Source organism: Alligator mississippiensis, chromosome 4 (assembly GCF_030867095.1).
Source record: "Alligator mississippiensis isolate rAllMis1 chromosome 4, rAllMis1, whole genome shotgun sequence".
In the NCBI taxonomy this organism is placed as follows: Eukaryota; Metazoa; Chordata; order Crocodylia; family Alligatoridae; genus Alligator; species Alligator mississippiensis.
This window is the reverse complement of record NC_081827.1, coordinates 22,174,913-22,201,674: the sequence shown is the minus strand read 5'-3', so window position 1 is coordinate 22,201,674 and position 26,762 is coordinate 22,174,913. Positions and strand designations below refer to the sequence as shown.

Here is a 26,762-nt window from a genome sequence, read left to right as displayed (position 1 = left end):
CAAGCCATCAACATCTTCAGAGCACCAGGGCTGATGTCCGATTAAATTTTGTTCTTGTTGTCTGTCCCTAAAACAAAACCTAAGAAAGTATTGGTCCAGAACTTAACAAACACCCTGCCACTTTGAACAGTGAGCTCCCAAGCACAAGATAAAAAGTAATGGCGAGTGAACTCCTAGCCTCCTCAAGAGAGTTTAGGGACTTTGGATCTAGAGCCCAGAGTACTGAGGACAGCTGGTGAGGCAGGAAAAAAAGAGGGAGGGTAGGAAATTATAAAATATCTACCCAATTCAGACCCACAAGGGACTGCAACAGATGGTTGGGGTCACTCGGCCTCACACACAGTGGAACTTAGTTGGGAACTAGATGCCCGCCTGTTAAAACCAGGTTGCTTCTGCCCATATGCAACAGACTAAATTTAAAGTGTTTAGGGAACTACAAAGTCCCACGTGCAAGTACCCACTAAGTTCTCCAACTGTTGATCAGCAGCATCCTGGATTACTTTGATGCTTGGGTAACCTAATTCTGCCTAGGGATTTGTTTCCACAACCTGAATATAACCTAGTTGCTCATCACCAAACACATCAAATACCTTTAGGAAAAAGGAACGGAAATCATCGCATCTATTTTCATTATGATGCTACTCTGTCGGATGCTTTTATAGCATGTGATGAAGTAAGCTGTTGCCTATAACCACTCAGGCTTCTGTGAACCAGTTGCCTCTAAGGCACAACCCTATCCTAACTTGTGCCCGACTTCAGACTAACACAGCTACCGCCTCTTCATTTAGCAGCAGAACTTTAAGGACATTTAAAACCCAAACCAAGTTTCAGCTTTACTACCGTTTAGATCTAAAGTGTACCAAAATTGAAAAGACAGCTCCTACTGTTCATGGGACTCTAAGTGCTTAATGGAGGAGCCTTGGAGTCTTGCTCCATAGCTGGCTGGCTGGGGTTTAAAAGCCCACAATTGATTATGTAGAGGCCAGAATGTAGGTGATAAAGTGCATGACATGACAAATATTTGCCCTCCCCCTCCCGCATTTTTTTTTTTTTTTAATAAAAAAAGGGAAATGTACCTGGGTCTCTAACCTTTTCATAAATGGTTTCTAAACCCACTAAAATGAGTGGACTTTTCATGAGCTCAAAACACAACTTGACATATTTTCAGCCCATCATTTCCAGACATCAGCATTAAAAGCAGAAAGCATCATCCAAAAAGCAAGGAGTGAAGCGACACAAAGGACCACAGTTCTCTCAATTAAAAAATGTGACCTTAAAAACCTGTAGAGCAAACATGAATTCAGACAAGTCTGGTCGGCCATTAAATTCTGAAGCAGCCTAGAAGCACCTTGTTTTGGCTCCAGAGAACAGATGAAAGTCACAATTATGATACCACTGGAGTCTTGATAAATACTGTAATTAAGGGTAAGTGACTTTTTAAGCTTCTATGATTCTTTGGAAACTTGTAGTTAAGGCAGGCAAAAAGGCAAGGATAAGCATGGGAAATGGTTTTAAAGCTTTAGCCCAGTGTTAATTACTATATTCGCTTTTAAAAAGGGAGGAAGCATGCTTCTTTGAGATGCCTACAAAAAAAAAAAAAATGGTCTTGCTGTATCAAAACATGATTGTCTATGGCTCTCTAGCATGTACTTGAAAAATCCAAACAACTCAGATTTCACTGTCTGTATTTTCTATTTTCATGAAAAGTGCTTTCTGTTTTTCTTTAATTACCAAAGTTTGCAGCAACATTTAAAAGGGAAAACTCCCCTGACATCTTAACAGCTCATGCTAATAAAGTGAAGCAGCTGGGAATTAAGCTGTTGTGGCATGCACTCAAAGTCCTAACAACATCCTCCTACCACATTAGAACCTTGTTCTGACACCATGTTAATGAGTCGAGGGACATTAGGTTTTCAGCAAATTCACTAAGTCCACTGAATCAACACAGCTGTCAAACCACTGAGAGGGGAAAGGAAGGTATGCTTTCTCTGTGTATATATGCAATTGTGTTTTCCCCAAGCACCATAATTTGAAGCAGGAAAAGTGACAGCTTCAAAAAACACCAAGAGCTAAGTTATGGAAATATATGCAGTATGTAGCATGGGGTGAGAGGAGTCTTGGAGGTTTAAGAACTTCCACAGGCAGAATGATTACTTCCAAGGGCTGTGGAGCAGTATCAAGCACTGTTTCTCAATACACTTGTTGGGAAAATGCTCCTGAGTGCTCCCTCATTTGCTGCAGACGGTGAAGTATTCAGTTATGGCTATGCTCAGGCATATTGCTACCTGTTATTAGGAGGCACCACAAGCCAACTCTCCAAAAAAACAAAACAAAAACGTGACACCAGCAACCCTGTGGCAGCTGCCTTCTGCACACGTGCGAGGAGTACCCCCACCACCTGCTTCTCCTCTGAATGCTGATGTAGGGACAAGTGTCATTTGACCTTTCCAACAAAAGCAAACAACATACAACACCTACTTGCTAAAAGAGGTGCATGCAGCCATTCACCACACCCACTCTACCCTCACATGATTTTTATTTTAAGCCACGTGAATGCAGACTGGGAGTGGAGTAGGCAGGAGTGGCAAGTGCAGCCATTTGCTGCAGGGGGCCCAGTATAAGTATCTTGGGATGGGAGAAGGGGCGGGCAGGTTCATGGGGGCAATTTGGCAACTCCAGAGTAGGGAGGGCGGAAGTCTGCAAGGGATGAGTGCCAGGCAGCTAAAAATATCCCCAGTCAGAATGGGGGGAGGAGAGAAGGAAAAGGGCAGGAAATAGCTGGGTTGAGTGACTGAGCTTTCCCAGCCCTGGGGCTGCACTACAAACATGTGCAGATGTTTGCAAACTCAGGTTAATCAGATCTCAATCCCAGTTCACCTTAGGAAGTGCATGAACTTAGAGTGGCCATGCCATTTTTTGGCAATTTAAGCCCTTTGCATGCCTGTACAATGAAGCATTGGGTCAGCTTAACCCTAGCCAAATGTAATGTCTGTATATACCCACAAGCTGAATCACCACTTGTGTCCTGAATGCACTGAAATTCCTAACTGAGCCCTAGAAAATCCTTCCAATCCCTATCTGAGGATTCTGAGAAAGATTGCATGTTACCCCTTTATGTCCTGAAGTCACAGTTTAGTACCTGCATTCAGTAGACTATTATAGCTCTTCAAATAGAATAAGCCTGGCAATGCTCATCACAAGTAGGAATGAAAAAGACCACTGAAATCCAGTGAATAGTGAGCAGTCTACATTAACAAAAATGAGAAGAACTCTCAATATTTAAGTGATAACACCAGTGACCAGTTTCCCACAGATGTCTCAATTTATGCGTTCCTTTGGCACCTGGGGCAAAAAGGCTTTTGAAATATTTATACAGAGGTCAAGTGCCAGTGCCACTGATGTTTTACAACATAATACAGAGCCCCTTTCTGTCAGGTTTCTTTTTAAACGGGCAAGAAATCCTTGTGCTCCAATGAAGGCTATGCTAGCATCTCTGAGGTGAAGCTGAATCACAGAATACATCTCTAAATGCTTCCATCTAAGGCAGAGCAAGATATTTTATCATCATTTACAGAGACGCATAACAAAGAATATCGCTCTAATAGATCATCCGACCATAAACAAATGCCAATGGTGGTGAGGTAGACGACTTGATCTTTGACCCGAGCAGAAAACACTACAACAGTGAGCTTGTGGAAAAAAAGAGGCAAAGAATAGCACAATTTTTTCATTCCTAAAGTAAATTAAAATATAAATTACTATTTCATTATATTTACAAAAATATATGTAAAAGAAGAGACACATGAACTCACACACCCCATGTCCTATAAGAAACCAAACAGTTTCTACACAGACTCCCCACAATGATCCAAGACTACTTATAGATAGCTTAGGACATAACACTGGCATATATGGGCTGGCCAGGAAATACAAGACAAGATTTCTACTCTAAAAACCAAAAGCCCTCCATTTATGCAACAGGACGCTCTGTTAAACAATACCACCTTAAACCCTGTTAGTATACTAAGTGGCAGAGGCCAACATATTCAAGCACTTGTGCAGGCCTGCAACCAGATTAAAAGATATTTTCCTCCCCCAATTCTTTCCTGAATTTAAAAGGCAACTTCCTTTATTAAAGAAGGAGAGAGAGTTGATATTGGGTAGAAATTTAGGAGCAGTCCAAAGGAACTCAAGGGGAAAGGTCCCCCATACAGGGAACGGCTCCAAGCTCATGCAATCTATGAGCAAAGGCAGTGATTTTCAGAATTCCTAAAGTTATGTAACCCTTTCATATCACTACTTCTGCCAGAGCCCCGACCCACAGCTCTAGGTCATCTGAACTGACATGCAACCAGCTGGCCTGGCCCAGTAATGGGGGCATACAGCCTCCTGGCCCACTCCGCTATTACCCCCACTCTCTTTGGATCTCCAGGGGTTCTACATGGGGAAACCCCAGGTTCCACAGGACACAGTTTGGAAACCACTAAGCTAAGGTGACAGGACTAAGGAGTAATCGTAATAGTCAAGCAATGCAAGGAAACATTTCTCAAAGATTTGAAAGGAGGCTTGGGAAGTGAATGGTGACAAAGGATAAGATTCTATGTGCATTCTTGCACCTTGATAACATCATTTCCTATAGTTGGTGTGACAGAATAAAGCAGGGTGGAAAGAAAGTCTAGAAGGTCATCAGAACAAGTCCAAGGCATCAAGGACAGTAACTGAGGCGAGATTCAGAATGCAGTGAATCCCATGTTTTGAAGTCCAAAGTTAAGGTAAGTGCTGCTACCAAGTTACAGCTCTTGGTGAGTACAAGTTTGGTAGAGGTTCCTTCGCTGAAGAATTGTGTGAGAGTGACCAAGGTTCATTTGCATTATTAGACCATTTTTACTGAGTAACAGCAGAGGCATCTTCTGCTGCAGTGGAGTTCAAAGAAAAGAAGGAAGATTAGAAGTTTCATGTTGCATAGCATAAATGAATAGCAAGAGATCACCATCTTGAACTAAAAATGTATCTAGGTATTAAAACACAAAACTCCTATGCCCATACCACACATACACACTTAATTTAGTTCTTAACTAGCTATGGAAAGGGTTTGAAGCATGTTATCAACCTGACTGTTACTAACGTAAGTATCCTAAGTGCTGCAACAATATGAATTCATAGGCTAATGGTTCTCTCAGAGTTAAAAAATATATTCAAGGAATTTAAAAAGTTGGCTTATTGACTACACAGGAACACAGGCAGTAATCCTTGTACAGGGAATTCACTAAATCCTTCTTGGTTACCAGATCATTGAAAGCATTGTAGGTATAGTGGCAAAGACTCTTGAAAGTGTCTTTAATGTACTCTTGGTACACATTAGCTTACTTCAATACATTTATAAAATTATCAGCAGTCCTCCCCCTCCCCCAGCAGTTGGTACATTTATAGTAGCTAATCTGTTACCAAACTACATTGCTGCCACCATCACAAAATTCTGTTCATATTTCATGTCATCGCTGAACTTTTCTTTCCCTGTTCTTTACAAAGGATGCTTGCATCAAAACCAGTGTTGTCCCTTAAGAAATTGGAGTAACTTGTGTGACATTTCCATAGCTGTCATTTATTTTTAAAATTCTGCTTGCAGTGTGTAATGAGTACTACAAAGTAGTTGTAGTTTAATTTGTCATCTTCAACCCAGCTGAAACAGAAAAATGTTGTGCTGATTTGGTACTGCTGAGAACACAATTATTTCCCATTTTTTTTTATAATTACTATTTGTATATTTATCATAGTTGGTTTCCATAGTCACGGAATATAACAATGCATAAACTGGAAAAGCAAGTGGATGAGAATCAAAGTGAGAAGATAAAATTAATTAAAAAAATAATACACAGAATCCTTTGTTGCTATAGAACAAGTACAAAGGTAACTTAAAAACAGAAAGTTACCTTGACCTGGTTTCCAAAGTTCTTAAAAGTACAGGTAAATTCTAGTTATGCCCAAAACAAGCACAGAATGGTAATAAAGCACATGATAATAAAATTCATGAGATCATTCCAGCACCTGGAACAAATCCTGTTCTGATATCTTAAGAGAAATATTTGCCTTTCTGAAAAAGAATATCCAAGTTTGAAATCAATACTTCAGTCTCCAACTAGACTCTCATACATAAACATTATGAGGCTTAAGGAAATTTTGCCATTCCATGAAATTTAAGATCCACACCTCTTGCCTTGTAAACTGTTCAAAACCGAAAAATCCCATCTGAATTCATAGTGATCAAACGTTCAACAGCTGCAAGGCAACTGTATAAACTATTCAGTGCATTATACACCATCACTTTTTGGGCCAATTTAAACTCCTAGCCCTATTTTTTGAGTGGAAATTTTTAGTCATAAAGTTCCTTTCCCCGCCGAAAGCCTGCTTGGACCTGGGAAGGAGGTGGGAGACAGAGTGAACTTTGCATCCTTCCTTAACTACTCTGATCAAATATCAGAACTAAGAGGTTCAAATTCTCACCCAAAACATACAGCTTGCAAACAGCTTGATCTTATTTGTGCTGAGCATCCTTAATGCCCATTTATGGGGATAACATGCATTTGAGATGCAAATAGCTATTTAGTCCTCCTATTGCAAGTAAACAGACTGGTAATGGCATAGAGTCGTACATCTAGGATACCGATAAACAGCACACACCCAGCATACTGATTCCAAAGCAGACTAGGTTAGCATTCACCAGACAAGTTGATTGGTGGCTACACAAAGCAATTTCAATGGACATATTTAAGTCAGAAGAATCTATTTTATCTTCTCACAGTACTAATAAAAAAAATAATTATGTTTTAAAAGTTGCAAAATTAGATGTTACAAACAAGGTCTTAAAAATACAGCTCTACTATATGCTGTTTGGCCAAAGCAGCCTGATGATCATAAAAACCTAGTTTAACAACTTTTTCTACTTAAGTTTAGGAATAACGCAATTCTCTTCAAAGCTCTGCCTTCCTCACAGGGAGTCTGTTTCTGGTCCAAACTACAACATGGGCTGAAAACTACTACTTCTCTCATCATTCAGTTCAACCTCAGTGCTGTGACTGGTATATCATCCAATCAGAAGCACAAGAGACATTGTTCAAAGCTTGTTGGTGACTTTGGCAGAAACTGCTTGGAAAAAAAAATTCAGCAAACAATGTGGTCACCCAAGGATCTTGCTATGGACCTCAGGCTTCGTGAGACCTTCACCCTATGTAAAAGCACCTTATGAGCATATGAGACAGAGTCCAGGGCTTAAATGTGGGAATGGTACTAAATATTAGGGTTCAACTGTTAGCCTTCAATTAAAAAAATAATAAAAATTGAATTTTTCATTTACTAGAAACATGCTTGTTGAATGTTTATGCTAGAAACCCCAAAACATGAGTCTTATCTATATTTTAGAACAATGATCCTTTAATATACATCTGTAACCCTGTTATTATTGTACCTGTATGACAGTCTCCATTATCCAATCCTGGATTCCAGTGGTAGTATCCAAATAAGCCCCACAGAAAGGTTGTCTCTCTTATATGCATATCCACTATTGGTATGCGTGGGTCAGGGGGTGAAACACTTTTTTACCGGTTTTCACTGTGATGACTTGTTTTAACTGCTTTTAATGTTTTGAATACGAGATCAGAGAAGTTAGAAGGCAGGGCCAAAGCACCCAAACCTAAAACTATAACGCTTTTAAGGGGGCTACTACTGTAAGGGAAAGTTGGCTCAGATCAAGAGATACCGTGATCACCAAGCCAAGATCAACTTGAATGGCATTGTGTAGTTAAGGGTGGAAACTTGTCCAATGCACTGTGGAAGCCTCCTCCCAATGGTAGGATCTCAGCTACATGCTTTATTTTTAAAAAGATGGGCGATTTCTCCCTAACATGCTTCTTTGGCTTGCTGTCTAAGGGCAAGTGAGACTTGGGGGCATCTGAAATCCAAGACCTTCGGGCTTGGGACCCGCACGTAGCATGCCTACCATGGATTTTGAAGTATCTGAAGCCCCAAGCTGAAGAGTCTGAGATGGAGGATACTTGCCAGTGGTAGCACCACACAGACTTGAGCCACTGAGCTCTGCTCAGTCTATAGCATTTGGAACGGATTTGATCCAAGACAAAACAAAACCAAACAACCTGGCAAGGTTTTTTGTTTTTAATTGTCTCAGGCCAAATTAAGCAAATCAGTTCTGAATTCCATCAACTAAGCAGTGCTCATTCAACTCTGCATGGTGCTAACACCGGTAAGTATCCTACCTTCCCCAGAGTCTTTAGCTTGGGACTTAAGATATTCCTATATCCATGGCAAGCATCCTATGTGCAAGCCCCAAGCCCAGAGGTCTTGGAGTTCAGATGCCCCCTAGTCTCACTTGCCCCTAGCCAAAAGGGCCAAAGGAGCAAGCTAGAGGGAAAGCCTGAGAGCAATTCCCCCATCACCATAAATTGCATAGCTGAGATCCTTGCTTTTGGAGGCTCCCAAGGGCCAGCTCACCTGCAGTGCAAGGGACAGACCAGCATCCTCCAACCACACCAAGACATTCAAGGCTGAAAAGAGTGGTCCCCTGCTAAGCAGTGGCCCAGTGGCAGTAAGACAAGGGAAACCTTGGGCTAAGAGCTGCATTCTCTACTGACTGCGCTGCCCACCCTACTGTGCGACTGAGTGAGAGCTTTGAACCTACCGACTGCGCTGAACTGTTCATAATGGGCTGAGGGGAGCTACTGCTTAAGAGGTTCTTAAATCTGATCGTTTGTCCATTTCCATTTTCCACATTAATAAACTCTGGTATAGTTGCATATTGCTCGCAAGTGGAGAAGTTTGTTCATATTGGAATATCCAGGCAGAAGTTATTTTCCCAGGTTTCTGGGTGGGGGCTGAAGCCAAGATAATCAATTTGGATAAAAGCCCTAAGGTAGACTCTACCCTTTTTGCTGCCATTTGGTGCCTGGTAGAAGGATTACATATGAACGTCCCCTTAAAGTTAGAAATACACTTTGCTAATTTAAGTCTTAAAGGAGTTGTCCAACAGTGGTTAGTTTTGTCTTCATGTCAATATTGAGGAAGTTACTTCAAATATCTCTTTCCGATGTTCTTGTGCAAAAATGCCACTGCTATTCAAATGCAACATCTGGAGTCCATGCTAGAACTGATTTAAAACTATATTACAGTATAGCAAATTAAATTATAAACATGTTACTCAATTTAGCCAAGTAGTTTGACAAGCACACTGGAAGGGATATTAAGCTTCTTGTCATTGTAAAAAGCATTCAGTCATCACCCAATAAAAGCCTTGGAGAATGTAGTAAGCCAAATAGCATGTAAATTCACATTTACAAATACTCAAAAGTTTCCAATCCAGGTAGAACAGGCAGAGAGTTTGCTCATTCAATTTCTGTTTAAGATGCATTTGGTGCCCGGTAGAAGGATTATATATGAATGTCCACTTACACTTAAAGTTATCAATACACTTTGCTAATTTAAGTCTTTAAGGAGTTGTCCAACAGTGGTTAGTTAGATGATCTCAGCTAATCATCCCTGGTACAAATAGCCCATGGAGTAATAACAGCAACAGAACTGCCACATCGTGTTCAAGAGGCTTGGAGTTTATACTGCCTTTCCAGTGTTGACTGATCTTGAAATGAAAAATGATATTTTACACTAGGGGTGGTCAGACTACTCCAAGTGGCACATGCAGCCTCTGTATATGGAACACAACAGATGAGGGAGGGGGTAGAGCAGAGCAGCAGAGGGAGAAAGCAGAGCAGCAGTAGTTCAGGCAGGGAGCACAGAGGAGAGAACAGAAAACAGAGCAGTAGATTGGGCAGACAAAGGGGACTGGAATAGCACTCGTAGAGCCTGCAGGGATAATTTGTGGCACACCACTGAAAAGGTTAGCCCCCTCTATCTTACACTATATACATTTCATCATGCATTCAAACGGACAGTGCCAATGTGCCCAAGAGTATATTCCATTCCCTGTGAAGTATCACACAATGGATTTAAGAAAGAATGGACACCTGACTAGGCAGGTTGTGAAAGAGATTAATATAATTAAGAACATTTACTTTTTTTTTTTTTTTTTTTATGAACACAGCAGCATCTTAAGGGCTTTGGTCATATACACAGGAAGTAGTCTTCCCTGCCCTCAAGAACGTCCAATTCAAATAAAACAAAGAGCAAGAAAGTTATTAGTACCATTTAAGAGATGAGAAACTAAGAAAAATATCTTCACCAACCACACCCAATATAAAATATTACCTCCCACCCTTTGCAACTAAACACTTTTAGGTTTCTTTTGTAATTACTTTCTATTCTCTGATCCATAGGGGTGGGAATGGAAAGGGAAAGTATCCTTAATCCAAAATAGTTCTGACTAACCTTTCCATCAGCAGGCTCTAAACATCAGAAACTCTCGTTCACTTTCTCATCTTGACTGATAGCAGCAGCACTCCACAGAGATCATCAAAGGAGTCTCTAAGATAACTCAACTGCTTTTCCTCCACAGCCACAGTCCTTTCTGAACTCTGGTATGATTACACTGAGAAACTAAGATAAGTAACAGCTGTATGATCAGAAACCCCACTTACTTATTGGAGTGGAAACAATGTTAGAAGCCCCAGCTGTTTCTCTTTTGAAGTCCTGTTAGGGCTACTCCAAATCAGCTGTAGAGAACAGCAATTCCTGGCTCCATAGAGCTAATGAGGAGGAGGGAGGAGGAAAAAAGAGTCTTTCCACCCATGTCCAGCACTGCAGAATCATCTGGTATTCTACTAGCAGCAGTGATAAGGTAGGAATTTCATTAAATATAAATATGTAAACAATCATCTCTGTGTTAGGGGGTGTGTGTGTAAATAATAAAATCAATGCAAATCAACTGAAAATTAGAAATATGAGCCTCAAGATGAAATTCTTGCCCAGTGCAGGGGGTCTACTCTACACCTCTGATTAAGCCTCAGGTAAAGTACAGAAGTCTTAACCAAATCCTATAGCTGTTCTTGGACATTGTGCTTGCTTTGGTGAGTAGTCCTATGAAGTCATCAGAACATCCTATACTTGTCACTTTTATAGCTGACAAGCATTTATTAACATGAGGGCACCATAAAAGGTCCTCTGCACTGGGCTCAATATAAATTGCATTAAGCACACAGATAAATCAAAACTTCCCATTAGCAGTAGTAGGAGATGCTAGCTCCCTCCTTTGAAGTAAGAAAAAGGTGTCTGCAACTCCTGTCCCTCAGCGGAAGCTGTGAAGACAGTTTGTTCAGAGGTGGAGTTATTTGCTAATATTGATAAAAAAAAAAAACCAAAAAAAAAAAAAACCCCAACAACAAAAAACCAGCTCAGATGTATTTTTAATTCAGTTAGGAATTCCTACCCCATGAAGCATTTATTAAGATCTAAGTTGTTTCTCCTTTGGGGTACTATACATCTCAACAGCAACAAACATCCTAACCAACTGAGTTTTTTGTCAACCAGTGTTATCAAGGAATGTAAAAGAGATCACTGTTTGAAAGATTTCCATGGCAGGTTATGGCTAAAAGGGAAAAAAACAGCCTTTTTATCATACCTCTAGAATTTACTTACAGAAAGCATCATTGTAATAGATTTGCTATTTTATTTGGGCTTGATGGCAAAATAAATGCTGAATTTCCTTGCCCACTCAAATGAATGCAACATCGAGCAAACAACTTATGAACACCTTCAATGAACCTTGTATGTTCCTGACCAAATAAGCATCCAGTAACATATAATGGGACCCAGCAGCAACATATATCTGTATCTGCCAATAGTTTCTGACAAAAATAAGTATATTATAATTTGCATAAAATTAGACATTTCCATTAAGTTTTGCCTCATTGACCAGTTCAAACAGGAAAAAAAAAAGAATTATTTCCATGTCCTCCAGGCCCAAATGCATTCATTTCATAGATGCCAGTTTTCAGTCCTACATATGTTAATTCCATGCCATTATAGCCCATGTGAATGGCATGAGTGGCAGAAGGTGCAGCTCAATGTCAAACTTCCTATTCCAAAGTATTCCTCTGCCCCCCTGCATACTTTTAGTCGTCCCACCATTCGCAAGGTTCTCCTTCGCCCTTTCCTTGGACAGCTGAAAAGCTTGTTAACCTTTCCAGAGCAGGAGATGGGGCAGTGGTAGTGGAGAAGTAGGCTGATAGCAAGTAGTAACTCTTCTTCTAGTGGGAGCAACAACTCTTTGCACATCTGTTCCCAAGCAGAAACAGAAGCATTGGTAGCCGCTCTTCCCAATCAATACAATGGGAAAAGATGCCCAAACAACACATTTGTTTGCAAGCTAATGGGTTTCCCTCTTAGATTTGCAGAAGGGTCTGAAAGTTCTAGTTTACAAGGCAAAAGAAAAAAGTTAGGTAGGTAAACCTTGGAAACAAAAGTGCCACTAGACTCAGCCTGCAACTACCCTCTAACCTCCCCCCAGGCCAAGGAAAAAAGATGGTCCTGTAACATACTTTGCAGGTCAGCTAACTTCTCTGTCAAACAGAAAACTAAATTAATGAATTATGTTTCATCAGTTAAACAAAATAAACAAGAAGGCAAAGGTAGTGTGATCTCTGTGAATTAGATACATATGCATCCAAAGAAGGAAGTAATCAAAATCTTGCAATGAATTCCAAAAGCGCTATGATTCATTGTAATAGAAAATAATATTTGACCTGTCAAGTTGCTTTGGCAAGTGGAATATCTGAAACTGGAATCTTTATACAAGTAAAATCAAATCACCATTGCATTTTCCATCTGATAAAAATCATCCAAATATTACTTAAGATAATTAGCATTTTACTATTCCAAAACTGATGCTTTATGCATAACAATAGCCAGATCTTGGTACTTAATTATCAAAGAAATGTCAAAACAGTTCTATCTTAAAATGATCTGGAAAATCTGAAGGCTTTTTTTTTTTTTTTTAATCGAGATCTCTACGCTAGTGGAAGACGTTAGACTTTTGTATGAATATCATCATGAGTTACACTGGCAAGAATAAAAAATTACAAGGTAAGAATGTTTAAGCAAACAAGCCTGGGGCTAGGTAGAAATTTCTTCTTTAAGTATGTAAAGGCATACTTCACCTACTAAGGGAGATTTACAGATTTACTGACTTTTTGTTCACTGGATACTTCAAGATAAAAATGTTGAATTCAGGCATCTTTTTAGATTCAGTACTGCACAGGCTGTTAATGTGGGGACTGTAAACAAGTGCCAAAATGCTGCTACCATTGTGCCACTCCCCCCTATTGCTAAATGACAGAAGACTCCCAGGTACTTAAGGTGGGAGAAGGAGGGAGGGAGGAAAGGACTGAAAACCACTGCAATGTGGAATCTGACTTGATGATTAGCTATGCAGACTATCTCAAGTTATCTCTCCACTTGTCACTATTAATTGGCTGATTTATTGTATGCAGAAGACCAGAACTCTTCAATAAGCTAAAACACAAAAAGGAAGCTTACAAGAAGTGGAAATTTGGAGAAACAACTAGTGAGGAGTATAAGAGTATTGCTTGGACATGCAGGGATGAAATCAGGAAGGCCAAAGTACAATTCAAGTTGCAGCTAACAAGGGACATGAAGGGTAACAAGAAGGGTTTCTACAAGTAGGTTAGCAACAAGAGGAAGATCTGGGAAAATGTGGGTCCCTTACTGAATGGGGGAGACAAACTAGTGACAGATGATGTGGAAAAGGCTGCAATTTTGAGTGTCTTTTTACCTCAGTCTTCACAGGCAAGGTCAGCTCCCAGACTACTACACCTGGGAGCACAGTTTGGGGAGAAGAGGAGTATCCAACAGTGGTGAAAGATCAGGTTAGGAACTATTTAGAGAAGTTGAAGATGGATGTGTACAAGCCTACAGGACTAGACAGGATGCACCTGAAGGTGCTGAGGGAGTTGGCCGATATGACTGCAGAGCCTCTGGTCATTATCTTTGAAAACTCATGATGATTAGGAGAGGTACCGGATGACTGGAAAAGGGCAAATATAGTGCCCATATTTAAGAAAGGGAAGAGGGAGGATCCAGGGAACTACAGACCAGTCAGCCTCACCTCAGTCCCTAGAAATATCGGGGAGCAGGTCCTCCAGAAACCCATTTTTAAGCACTTGGAGGCAAAGAAGGTGATTAGAACAATCAGAATGGATTCAACAAATGGCAAGCCCTGCCTGAACAACCTGATGGCCTTCTATGATAAGACAATAGGCTCTGTGGATGCAGGGAGGGCAGTGGACATAATACACCTTGACTCTAGCAAGGCTTTTGATATAATCTCCCACAACATTCTCAAAAGCAAGCTAAGGAAGTATGGGTTTATGGACTTTAGAATGGACTTTAGAGTGGATACAAAACTGGTTAGCTCATTAGGCTCAAAGGGTAGTACTCAATGGCTTGATGTCTAGTTGGCAGCTGGTTTCAGGTGGAATGCTTCAGTGGTTGGTCCTGAGGCCAGTTTTGTTCTATATTTTCATTGATGACTTGGAAGATGGAACGGAGCGCACCCTCTACAAGATGACACTAAGTTGGAGGGAGTAGTAGATATTAGGGCTGTGCGAAACGGCACTGTTCCATTTCACCTTGGGTTTCGATGTTTCAACAGAACAGCATTCCATTTCAAATTTCATTTTGATTTGAAAGAGTTGTTCCGTTCCATTCCATCAAAACAGAAAGGCTGTTTCGATGCTGTTTCAATGTTTCACTGGGGATGGGGAGTCAGCTCAGCTGTGCTGACTCCCCATCCCCCCCACGCTAGATCGCACGGGGGGGGGGGGGGCAGGAAGGCAGCCCAGTTCATCTAGTCCAGGGGATGGGAAGGCAGCCCAGTTGGACTGACTTCCCATCCCCAGCGCTATGGTCGAAATATTTTGACTTTTGAAACATTTTGACTAGCCTTGTTTTGTTTTGAAGCTATTTCGATGGCCTTTGTTTCATTTCGATTTTGCTTTTTGAACCTCAAAATGAGTTGAAACAGTGCTGAAATGAAATGGCCATCGAAATTTCTCACAGCCCTAGTAGATGTTCTGGAGGACAGGATTCAGAAACCTCAACAAATTGGTGGACTGTATCAAAAGAAAGTTCATGAAGTTCAATAAGGACAAGTGCAAAGTCCTGTCCTGCAGATGGAACAATCCCATGCACTGCTACAGGCTTTGGACTGCCTAGCTGTGACAGGGAGGTGCCCAGGCACCTAAAAAGATCGATGCCCGACCCTGTTTTAGGGCAGTCTGCCTTCACTCACTTGCTATGCCTTGAAGAAAATGGATAAAAAATTCGGGAGGCTGCCCATTTGTGGCCCTGGTGTTCTGGGCCATTTACATGGCTCTGAACCATCCCTACACTGTGTCCCAGGCCATGCAGATAGCATCTAAATCCACTATTACTCCCCAAACCCTTCCTGGGCTGCACTTGATCCACACAGACCTCAGGTCCCTCTAAGTGCACTTCAGCCTCTTGACCTCTCACTGGACCACTCCCTCAGTCCCTTACTAGACCAACACACTCACTTGACCCGCTCTTACTAGGGCTCTATCATCTTGTCCTTTGTTGGGCTGCACCCACTCGGTGCAGTGCTTCAGGTCATCCTACTCTATACAGACTTTTGGCCTATCTCACTGTGGTGGTGACGTGCCTCCACAGGCATGAGAGGAGGTGAGGGGGGTCTGCGGGGCATGCAGAACCCCAAAGGGGGAGACTTGCCCTCGGGGAAACCCGGTGGAACTGGAGCCGAGGCGGTGGCCACGTGAGCCGCCATTACGCCGAGTATTGAAGCAGTTGTTCCCGGTAAGGGAAACAGCTGAGCCAATCGCAGCGGCTGGCATGGTCACTGCGGGAGAGTTTAAAAACCCTACCAGCACTCGCAGGAAGGAGGAGCGAGAGAGAGGGAGAGAGGGCAAGCAGCATGCCTGCTGTCCAGACGCTCCCTGCTGGGGAGAGGCATAAGCTAGGCTGTGCCGTGCCGGCGCAGGAGGCAGGGCAAGCCTCTGCTGGAGGCAAACAAGGGGAGAGCCCCAAGCTCTCAGCAAGTAGCAAGCAGGGAGATACCTGTACTCCCCTGTGGAGACAGGGAGTAAGGGGAAATAGAGCTAGGGAGGGGTGCAGAACCCCCTAGAAGGCATTGGGCAAAGGAAGGCAGCTCCATAGGCCACCCAGTCCTAGAAGAATACTACTTCTAAAAAAAGATGGGGCGAAAAGGCCCAAAGAGGTCCAAGCAGGACTGAAGGATAGAGAGAGGAAAAGGGACGGGCAGGCTGAACTGTACCGTGTAGCTCGAATCTCTTCATGCCTGAGTCTGATGGCGGGACAAGCTGGTAGAAAAGTGAAGGTTAACATCCGACCAGTCCAGGATCGGTTGGCAAGTGGATGGGGTGTAGGGGTGGCGGAGCCCCGTGGAACATCGTACGTCATAATTGTGAGTACACCCGTGTTGGGTGGGGGAATCCCTCTGAGAAGATCTCCACTAGGACCCTCCCATTAGAATTGGTCAGCAAAGTCATGACAAGCGAGACGAGGGAAGGGGATACCTCACTGGCGGGTGGCTACATGCGTAACATCACACTGGCTCATTCCCTCTCTGAGCCTTTCACCCCTTGGGCCTCAGGTACCGTTAGGCAGACCTTGCCGCAAGCCTTCCAGTACTCCGTGGCCTGCGTCGACTCTACAGCCCTCCTATGCTTATTTCCACTGGCCAGTATGACCTTAACCTAGCCTGTCCCCTCTACAGGGTAACCCACCAGGTCATTGGGGACTGAGGCTTTCAGGCACCCCATCTCCACCTTTCACTGAGAAAGCACAGGTGTGGTATTTCTTGGAGACCACCCTGCCACAGGCAGTCACATCACACCATCCAACCCCAGCAGGGCATAGTTTCAGGTCTTACCCAGGACCAGAAGAAACCTTCTCCACCTGCATAGTTCCCACCCTAACCTCCAGGTATTCTGGGATCTGATCTCCTCAGGCTGTGTGATATTACTCCACTAGCTCCCTAGATGTAACTGCTGGCCCTGCTCCCAGGGTCTCAGATTACACACTCCCTGCCCAGCCCCACCTCCAATGGGGCCATCAGGTAACTGCCTAATTGGGCCTGCACCCACCTGCCAGCTGTCCACAGCCTGCCTTAAGTTCTTAAAGTGGCAAGCACAAACAGTGCACTGCCACACTAGCTAAAGAGCAGCTCTGCAGAAAAGGACCTGGGCGTTACAGTGGACAGAAAGCCAAATATAAGCCAACAGTGTGCCCTTGTTGCAACGAAGGCTAATGGCATAATCAGCTGTATTAGTAGAAGCATTACCAGCAGAGCATGGGAAGTGATTATTCCTCTCTATTCAGTACTGGTGAGGCCACATCTGTAGAGACCTATCTAATTCGTGGTCACTGTTTCCAGATTTCATGGTTCCAGAATGGCACCAATCATCACTTCTGCAGCAGAGTGCAGCAGGTCTTTCCACACCTCTGATTGGCCAAGGAGCCCCAGAAGTCCCACCCCTCCTGGAGACTGACAGATGACCATCTATAAATCTCCAGGGAGGGGTGGGACTTCCCTTGGCTAATCAGAGGCATGGGGGAGCCCACTACACTCCACTGTGACAATCTCTCCCACTTGCCCTTCTCCCTCCCCTCTGTGCTTCAGGGTAACAGGCTTCCTGCCTGTGTTTACATCTCCCTTTCTACCTTCAACCACCCCCTCAGCTTTCTGGCTCTTTGTTTTCTTTGCAGGGACTGCGCTTTTTCACAGAGTACCTACCAAATTTGCGTTTTCCATGAAAATTGTGAAATCACAAAATTGGTAGGTCCCTAAACATTTGGAGTACTGTGTCCAGTTTTGGGACCCCCACTAAAGGCTGTAAACAAATTTGAGAGAGTTCAGTGGAGGGCAACAATATGGTTAAAGGGCTAGGGCACATGACATGAGGAGAGCCTTAGGGAACTGGCCTTATTTAGTCTGGAGAAGGGAAGACTGAGGCGGGATTTAATAGCAGCTTTCAACTGCCTGAAGGGGGGTTCCAAAGGGGATGGACCTAACTGTTTTTAGTCATGGCAGATGACAGAACAAGAATCATAGAAATCATAAAACCATAAAATTAGAGAAATTAAGGGCTGGAAGGGACTTCAAAAGATCATTGAGTCCAACCCCTTTGCTCTGGGCAGGAATACTGCTAAGATCAAATGATCCCAGCAAGGTGTCTGTCCAGTCTCCTCTTGAAGACTTCCAAGGATGGGGACTGACCACCTCCTTGGGAAGTTTATTCCAGATTCTGGTCACCTGTACTGTAAATAAATTCTTCCTTGCATCTAACCTGAAACCATCCTCTAACTGTTTATGGTCATTGCTTCTTATCCTCCCTGGGGCACCCTACTGAACAGTTTTTCTCACAGCTCCAGGTATTCACCCCTTACATACTTATAGATGGCCACCACAAGTCCCTTCTTCCCCCTTCCCCCCACCCCCCCGTCCCATAAGATCTGTCCTTCAGGCCCTCAATCAGTCTTGTGGTCCTTCTCTGGACTTCCCCAAGATTGTCCACATCTCCCCTGAAGTGCAATGCCCAGAACTGGAAACAGCACTCCAGCTGGGGTCCCACCAACACTGAGCAGAGAGGAAGCATCACCCCTCTACCCCCCCCCCCTCAGCCTGGTCCACACACATAGGCCAATGCATCCCAGTATGCCATTAGCTCTATTGACTACAGCATTGCACTGGCAGCCCATGTTCATCCCATGATCAACCATAACCCTGAGGTCCCCTTCAGTCACAGTGCTGGCCAGTTCCTCTCAACCTATGTACATGCTGCTGGTTATTTCTCCCCAGATGAAGCGCTCTGGATTTATTCTTATTGAATTGTACCCGGTTTCCAACCACCTTTCCAGCTTGTCCAGGTCTCCTTGGATCTGCATCCGTCCACTTGCATGAACTTTTTTCCCCATAACTTAGTATCAACTGCAAACTTGGCCAGCTTGCTTTCTATATCCTCATTTAAATCACTGATAAAGATGTTGAACAGCTCAAGGCCAAGAATTAAACCTGAGGGGCAGCACTGGCCACCTCCCACCAAGACAATACACATCTGCCCACTAACACTCTCTGGGTTCAACCCTTTAGCCTATTCCCAATCCACCTGACCATGGACTCTGCCAGCCCACAATCCCTCATTTTTTTTTTTTCAATTGGGAGACAATATCAAAGCCCTTTTTAAAATGGAAATATATGAAAACAAGCACATCTCCCACATCTAAGCAGTTTGTTACCTCATCATAGAAGGAGATGAGGTTGGTCGGACATGACCTGCCCACAATGAAACCTTGAGCCAGTCTCTCACAACTGGACTTCTTGATAATTTTTTTCCAAAATTTTACCCAGTATTGAGGTCAAACTTACCAACTTATAGTTTTCCAGATCCTCCCTCCTCCCCTTCCTAAAGATTGGCACCACATTGGCCCTTTTCCAGTGTGTTGGGACCTCTCATGAGCACCATGAGTCTTCAAATACCTTCACCAACTGTTCTGCAATGACTCCAGCCAATTCCTTCAGCATGCTCAGGTATAATCCATCCGGTCCTGCTGACTTGAAGATATTCAGCTACTCTGTGTGCTCCCTCACCAGTTTGACACTGACCATAGGTTGGCAAATGCATCTGCCCAATATCTGACCAGGCAGGTGACCACCATTTGCATGCAGGAGCACCCTTGCAAAATATTGATTAAAGTGTTCAGCTTTCTCCTGACTGTCTGTTATCAGCTGTCCCTTCACATTCTGCAAGGGCCCCACATTCCCCTAAGTCTTCCTCCTGCTCACTATATACCTAAAGAAGGACTTCATATTGTCCTTGATTTTGGTCACCAACCTCATCTTGGTCACTGCCCCTGGCTTCCTTATCCTCTCTCTACAAATACAGGATATACTTGTGTATTCCTCCTTGATAACTACCCCTTTTTTCCAATGTCTATAAGCCTCCTTTTTCTTTTCTAAGCACTCCTTGACTCCTCAGCTTCCCAGACCCTTTACCAACTTTCCTGCATACAGGAATAGACCGTTTCTGTGCTCTGAGGATTGTTCCTTTGATGAACGACCACGCTTCCTGAACTCCCTTCCCTTCCAGTACCTCTTCCCAAAGGGTCTCTCTCACTATTTTACTAAGTGCATTGAAATTGGCCTTTGTGAAGTCAAGCACCTCTGCCCTAATGGCTAACTTCCCTGCCCTAGAACAGATAGTGAATTCTATCATCTCATGATCACTGTCTCCCAGGTTACCCTCAATCCTTAGACCTCCCAAGACATCATCCCCTTTGGTTAGAACCAAATCCAACAAATCCTTCCCCCTGGTTGGCCCATTCACCTTCTGTACTAAATTAAAGTTCTTCCATGCAGGTCAAAAACCTACATGACCACGCAGATCTGGCCAAGTGCTCCTCACAACAGATAGTAAGGTAATTAAGGTCACCCATGACAACCATGTTCCTTGGACATGGAACCTCCATCAGTTCACTGGAAAATTCCAGCTCTAGCTCCTCCTCCTGGTGTGGAGGTCTATAGTAAATGTTTACCATCAAGTCCCCTTCTCCTCATCCCCCCAGTATCTTGACCCACAGGGTCTCAAGTTGCCCTTCTCTCAAACCAATTTAGGTCTCCAAGGAGGCATACCACTCATTTACATAGAGAGCTACACTTCCTTCTTCCCTACTCAATCCCTTCTATTTAGCCTATAGCACTCTAAGCATACAGCCCAGTCATGTGTGGCATCCCACTAGGTCTCTGTTATTCCAATGAGATCATATTTCCTATTTGCTAGCAGGAGTGCCAGTTTCTCCTGCTTATTCCCCATATTCCTAGTGTTTGTGCATAGACACTTAAACATTGGTATGCCCCAGTTCCCCACCATCTTAACATTATTCCAGCCTCTCAACATCTCCTTGACCACCCTCTCTACATCCTTCCTGCTTGGCTGTTACCCAACGTGCATTCCCATCTGCATGCTCATCCCCCAACGCACCTAGTTTAAAGTCCTCTGCAGCAAGTCAGCCATAAGCAATACTCTCAAGTTGCAGCAAGGGAAATTTAAGTTAGATATTAGGAAAAATTCTCTCACAAGGAAGGTAGTAAAGCACTAGAACAGGCTACCCAGAAAGATTGTGGAATCTCCATCCCTGGATGTTTTTAAGACCCGACTGGACAAAGCCTTGGTGTGGATGATATATCTGGAAATGGTCCTACTTTGAGCAGGGTGTTAGACTAGATGACTTCCTGAGGCAACTTCCAACCCTAAATTTCTATGATTGTATGATCACAATATAAGCAGGTCTTTAGGAGGAATTTGATTGTAGACAGAATAGCTATGTTGTTTTTTACAGACTAGCTCAGGGAGGATATTTCCCATAAAGGAATCAGATGGGAGTAAGCATAAAAAGTTACACAAAGACGGGAGAAGCAAAGTGTGTGTCATGGCTGACCTAGCTGGTAGAAAATAGCAGGTGGATGAGTGACTCAGGAGATTGACAGGTAGCGTTGTGTATTCTGAACATAGCAATTTTCTCTCTGTTGTTCCTGCTTTCGTATTCACAAATTTGTGAGGTATCCTGTGGAAGATGATATACTTGGGAGTACGTTATATAAAATGCATTTTATTAACATGAAAATAATGGCATCAGCTTAATTTTGTTGTTTTGTTTTCTCCAGTGATTTCTTAATTTCTGCATTTCTATCCCTTTGAATATCGCCACCTATTCCAATTCCTTGGATAACCAGTCACTCCTTTGCTTCTATGAGTCTTTAAGGGTAGGTCTGCACTGCTAAGCACTATACATTGAAAGGATAGCACTGGATAGTGCTGAACTTAAGGAACTGGCTTGGTTACTGGGACTAGCCGAGCTGCAGCAGCATAGCAATCAATGCAGGCTAGTTTTCCTTGCTGGCCCACACTAGGACTTTTGGGCTAGGTTCAGACATTACATATAAACTGGTTTAAGTGATCAGAAACTGGTTTAAACCTGCAACAGAACAGACTTTCAGTGCACATAAACCAGTTTGAAAATGGTTAAAACCAGTTTGAGATAAACCTGGTTGAATGTATTATCAGATGTAACTGATTTGGGTCAAACTGGTTTATTCAAAGCCTGTTCCAGACCCCTTCCTGGTTTAAATTAAACCGGATTTCCCCAGCATCCCAGATCCTTTGCAGCCTGGGTGGGGCTCTCAGCTCAACAACAGGGCTGGCCTCACCCCTCTGCTCCATGGCTGGAGCTCCAGCAGAGCCAACAGGCACAGCAGGGCCTGCCCGACTTCCTCCAACCCCCACCCCCCCCAACTCCCCTCTCCTACATCATGTATGGTAGCCAGCATGTGGTATGCTACCTAATGCTGAGAGGTGTCTGGGTAAGGCAGACAGGACAAAGGCAGACAGGACAGTGTCCACTTAGGGCTTTATGGAGCTAATCAACAGATCAGTTGGTAACATGCCTTTGTTCCTTCCTTGGAAAACATTGTTTAAGAAGATCTTGAACTAATAAAAGAGGCTTTTGTTTTGTTGATGGGCTGATAAATCCTGTGTAATTCCCTGCTGTGTAAGTAAATGTTGTGTAACTCCTTGCTGGCTCCATCACTGGTCAGAGGAGTGACAAGGGAGGTGGGACCCCTCCTTAATCAGAGCATCCTGCTGATGCCTGACCATGTCCCCTTCAGCTCAGCACTATGGAATAGAAGGGAGGGCTGCTCTAGCACTCCTCCCCCCAGCCTCCAGCTTCTAGCCTGAATCACTGCACACATGTGCCTGCATTTCCTCAGTGCAGAGGAGATGGCTGTTCAGTTAGAAACTGGTCCAGCCTAGCCAGGTTAGATTAACTTGCAAAGATTGAATCAATTCAGGCTCAGGCTTTTTAAATGTCTGTCCCTAGGTTTGAAGGAAGCTGCAGTGTCTTTCCCCTATTCTATAGTCTATAATATAGATATACCATTACAGTATGTATCCAACAGAGCCAATGTCCACCCTCCCTTTAACAGCAATGAATCCATGATCAAGCTCTTGCAGAACAACAAAGGGAAGAAAAAATAATCTTAAAGAGAAAAAGAAAAATTTTCAGGGGGCTCATCAGTAGCTGTAATAATGTATGCTTCCATTAATTCAGCTTTTTAAAATGGATTAGATTTCAAAATCATAGTGTTTTGGTTTTTTTTTAAGCAGAATTGGCAAAAAAGACCACCAGCTGTGGGAAACAGACTTACAAGAAGAAAACAGCTGAAATATTTATAATGTTATTTTTTATATTTAAGACAACAAAATAATAAAAATACAATGTAAACAGTACATGAATACATTAATACAAATCATTCAATTTTTTGAACCATTCTATAACACCAGGTTTAAAATAAGGCATAAATATTTCAGTGCTTACAATTTACATTAACAAAGAAGCCTGTCATTTGCCACTGCCAGTCTACACATTAAAACCACTGAATAACTGTGTTGCATATTTGACTTAAATTTATGCAGTGATCCCTTTAATGAACATATAACAACTTAATCAAACTATTTTAATGTGGTTATGCCCCTCATGTTAATTTAAATATTTCCTCTATAGAACAAATTAGTTTTTGTATCATCACATTACAACATCTGTTCATCAGAGTCAGGTCCAATATTGTTCTGGGGTCAATTTCTGCAGCCGTAGAAAACAGAAACATGTTATTACATTAATTTAACAGTGATATAATGCTGAGATCAGCACTTCACATTGACAGTTCTCCGTTCCATGCTCAACATCACTGGATTTCTGTGGCTCCATTGTCAGGGAAAAATGTCACTCAGTGACAGGGCAGTCATACAGGATAAAAGCCATTTCAATTCAGAAAACCCATATTCATATTAAGGGCTGATGAATAAATGTAAGGAGCCTTGGGAAGGATGAATTTAACCCCAATCTTTTCATGCATTAGACTGATCCTGCAGGTGTTCGTTTCAATTTAAATATGTGAATGTCAAGAGATGCAGATAAAAATCTATATTCTGGAAGCCACGCACAGTGTTCAACCTTAAAAAAAAAAAAATGCTCTAATGATGTAGGGATGATCCACCTACATACACAGATCAGTGACAGACATTTTACGTATTCATTGGACAGGTTATATCCTTACTTAAAGCTCATGAACTTGAATAGGCATTTTAACTCAGTTAGGGCCAAGTAAGGACATAAGAAACTGCCTTAAATCTTTATCTCTGTGATACCTGATATATCACACAACAATGGTATCATAATGAAACAAAAGAAAAGAGTAAGAAAAAAGTAGGATGCATAGCCAAGCATAAGCAGCACTTCAGACACTCTGTGTAGAATTTCATTATGCATGAAAGAAGTGCCTTACTAATAAAGGTTAGTAATGACATCTTAGAAGTCCATGTAGCACTAGATTTTATTGTGTTTTTTTTAAGCAGTGCACTACATCCAAGGTGAAAGTGACCCAAGGTGAAATCCTGTCTCCATTGTTCTTAATGACAAAATTCTCCTTGACTTCAGTGAAGCCAGATACCCAATGTACCAAACCTCACAGAAAACATATAAATTCAATTCTTAAGTGATGCCAAGGGTCCACATGTCCAATTGAAACAGCCTGAATTTCACCCCAATGCACCATTCCCTTGCGTTTTTGTAGCCTTCTTACTCTGACGTGTATATAATTCTTTGTATCTGAATTATATATTCAGAATAACGGCCCAAGAGTTTTGCTTGCCTCGCATTCAGAATAATGCATTTGGCAAGTGTTTTGCTTACGTTAGCTTAGCATAGCGTAATCATCCAAGTTGTATTGTAGACCAATACCATTCCTCAAGCATAAACCCAGATTAACTCCAGTGACTCCACACAAGTTATTCTAAATTTATAACGGTGTAATAGAATGGATTTTGGCTACTCGTATATATTGGTACACATCTTGTCACAGGACAAAATAAGAGGGGACTTTGCTGCACGTTAGCTGCTCCATGGTAATGGCCCATATACATGCTCTTACCCAGGGAGAACTGGAAGCTAAACAAAAGCAATTTACCCCTCTCTCACTGAGGGCAAAACTACCATAGATTAGCTTCTTCTTGGGGTAAGAGTATGTACAGAGGCAGTGAATACTGACCCAGTGCTGTGCAGTACATCACAACAACAATTTGATTAATGCCAGATACCAGACTAATACAAAGTACCAGAATGATCTGCCTTTGCATATGTAATCTTTAAAATCTCATTGCTCCCAAATGATGTCTAACTCTGCCAAGATGTGCATGTGGGCATACCTCAAGTCTGTGAAGTATTACATTCCTTTTGTATCCCAATCTCCCATTGATTTCGTGGGAGTGTTGTGAACATCATTGGTCAAGTCAGTTTTGGTTTAGAGGGGGTGGGATTAGATGACCTCCTGAGGTCCTTTCCAGTCCTGTTTTTCTATGATTTTTCTGTAGGTAAGAAAATGAATCTGGATAAGCAGCCAATGCAATTGCATTTTATTTTCAGTAGCTTGAAGCTCAACATGTACAACATATAGTAGAAATTTGATCGAAGTAAATCACCAGTGATCACCAAAAACTTGTGTACTTTCACTTAGCCACCTCTTCAGTTTCAATATATTACTAGTTTTTTATTTTCCTAGTTTTTATAAATCATGTATTTAGTGCATTGTTGGACTATAATAACAAAGAATAAGAAATCCAAAAAATAATCCTCTGACTGGTTTTTAAAAGGTCAAATGTTATCCCAAGCTGTGAGAAAGTTCATAGAAAGATAAATGATCTTTTTTTGAAAATATGCTATTAGTTTGCCTAAAAGCAAGATGTTAATTTAAAATAATATCCCATCAAGAATAAAACAATTTTAACAGTACTGTGTATTATAGATTCAGCAGTTTAATTATTGTGTGATTATAATAGCTTCTTAAAAATCAAGATTCCGGATATATTTGGTACTACTTTGTAATTAGAGCATAGCAACTACTCATGAAGATTGTTTTTATATGTCAAAAATGCTTACTAAGTCTCTGCTTCATTGTTTTGGCACAAAAAACCCCTATAGCATGAATCATGTTCTTTCTGGTATTTTTTTAAACTGCAACTATTTCCTAGCATGTAACATGAAAGATAGATAAGGCATCATGCTTTTATCTTGACCATGAACAGTATAGCAAATATGATGCTGAAAGAGCAAAAATTGGGGGGGAGGGAGTTTATTGGTTCTTTTCCTTAGCAAATCCAAAAACTGAACAAAGATTAACTTTCCAAGGAGCAGTGTCATTCATCATTTGCAGCTAAATTTAAGATTTGATTCCTATATTTATACAGATCATTAATTTTTCACAGGAAGCAAAATGCTTTTGTTCTATAGCTGAATCAAGCTTTTGAAAGGCTAGCATATATATTAATCATTGCATTCTCTTCATTTTTAAAGGGAATATGTAATTCAGAGGAAGACAACAAGTTTAATTCTCCAGGAAAGAGCAAGAGCTCAGCTTCACAACATTAACTTTGACAAATACTCATGAAACCTTTACTCACTGGGTTCAAACAGGAAACATCTCATATTTAAATGAATTGTCTCTCACCACTTTTTCTCATTAATCTCCTTCCATGTAGTCCTATACTTTAAACATAAAAATAGTCCTTACTTGCATTTTCTATATATTCTAGTTGCATGCTTTCTTAAAACAGCTTGGCTCAACTTTATATTCATGCAAACACTTCCAAATTAATATTAGGAATCATAGAATCATGGAA

The 26,762-nt window shown here is 42.0% G+C and overlaps 1 protein-coding gene and 2 long non-coding RNA genes across 3 annotated transcripts in view; 1 reads left to right on the top strand and 2 right to left on the bottom strand.

Annotated features, from left to right (window-relative positions):
• Positions 1 to 10,575, bottom strand: part of LOC132249960 (uncharacterized) — a 38,137-nt gene extending 27,562 nt beyond the window's left edge. Inside the window, exon 1 of the long non-coding RNA XR_009461508.1 lies at positions 10,387 to 10,575. This is a non-coding gene — a long non-coding RNA (uncharacterized LOC132249960). The remainder of the gene's footprint in view (positions 1 to 10,386) is intronic.
• MAGI2 (membrane associated guanylate kinase, WW and PDZ domain containing 2) overlaps positions 1 to 26,762 on the bottom strand; it is a 1,249,850-nt gene that overhangs the window by 1,122,288 nt on the left and 100,800 nt on the right. The gene's annotated exons all lie outside the window — the stretch shown is intronic.
• The window catches only part of LOC132249959 (uncharacterized), a 44,749-nt gene continuing 28,649 nt past the window's right edge, over positions 10,663 to 26,762 (top strand). Inside the window, exons 1-2 of the long non-coding RNA XR_009461507.1 lie at positions 10,663 to 10,795; positions 12,959 to 13,038. This is a non-coding gene — a long non-coding RNA (uncharacterized LOC132249959). The remainder of the gene's footprint in view (positions 10,796 to 12,958; positions 13,039 to 26,762) is intronic.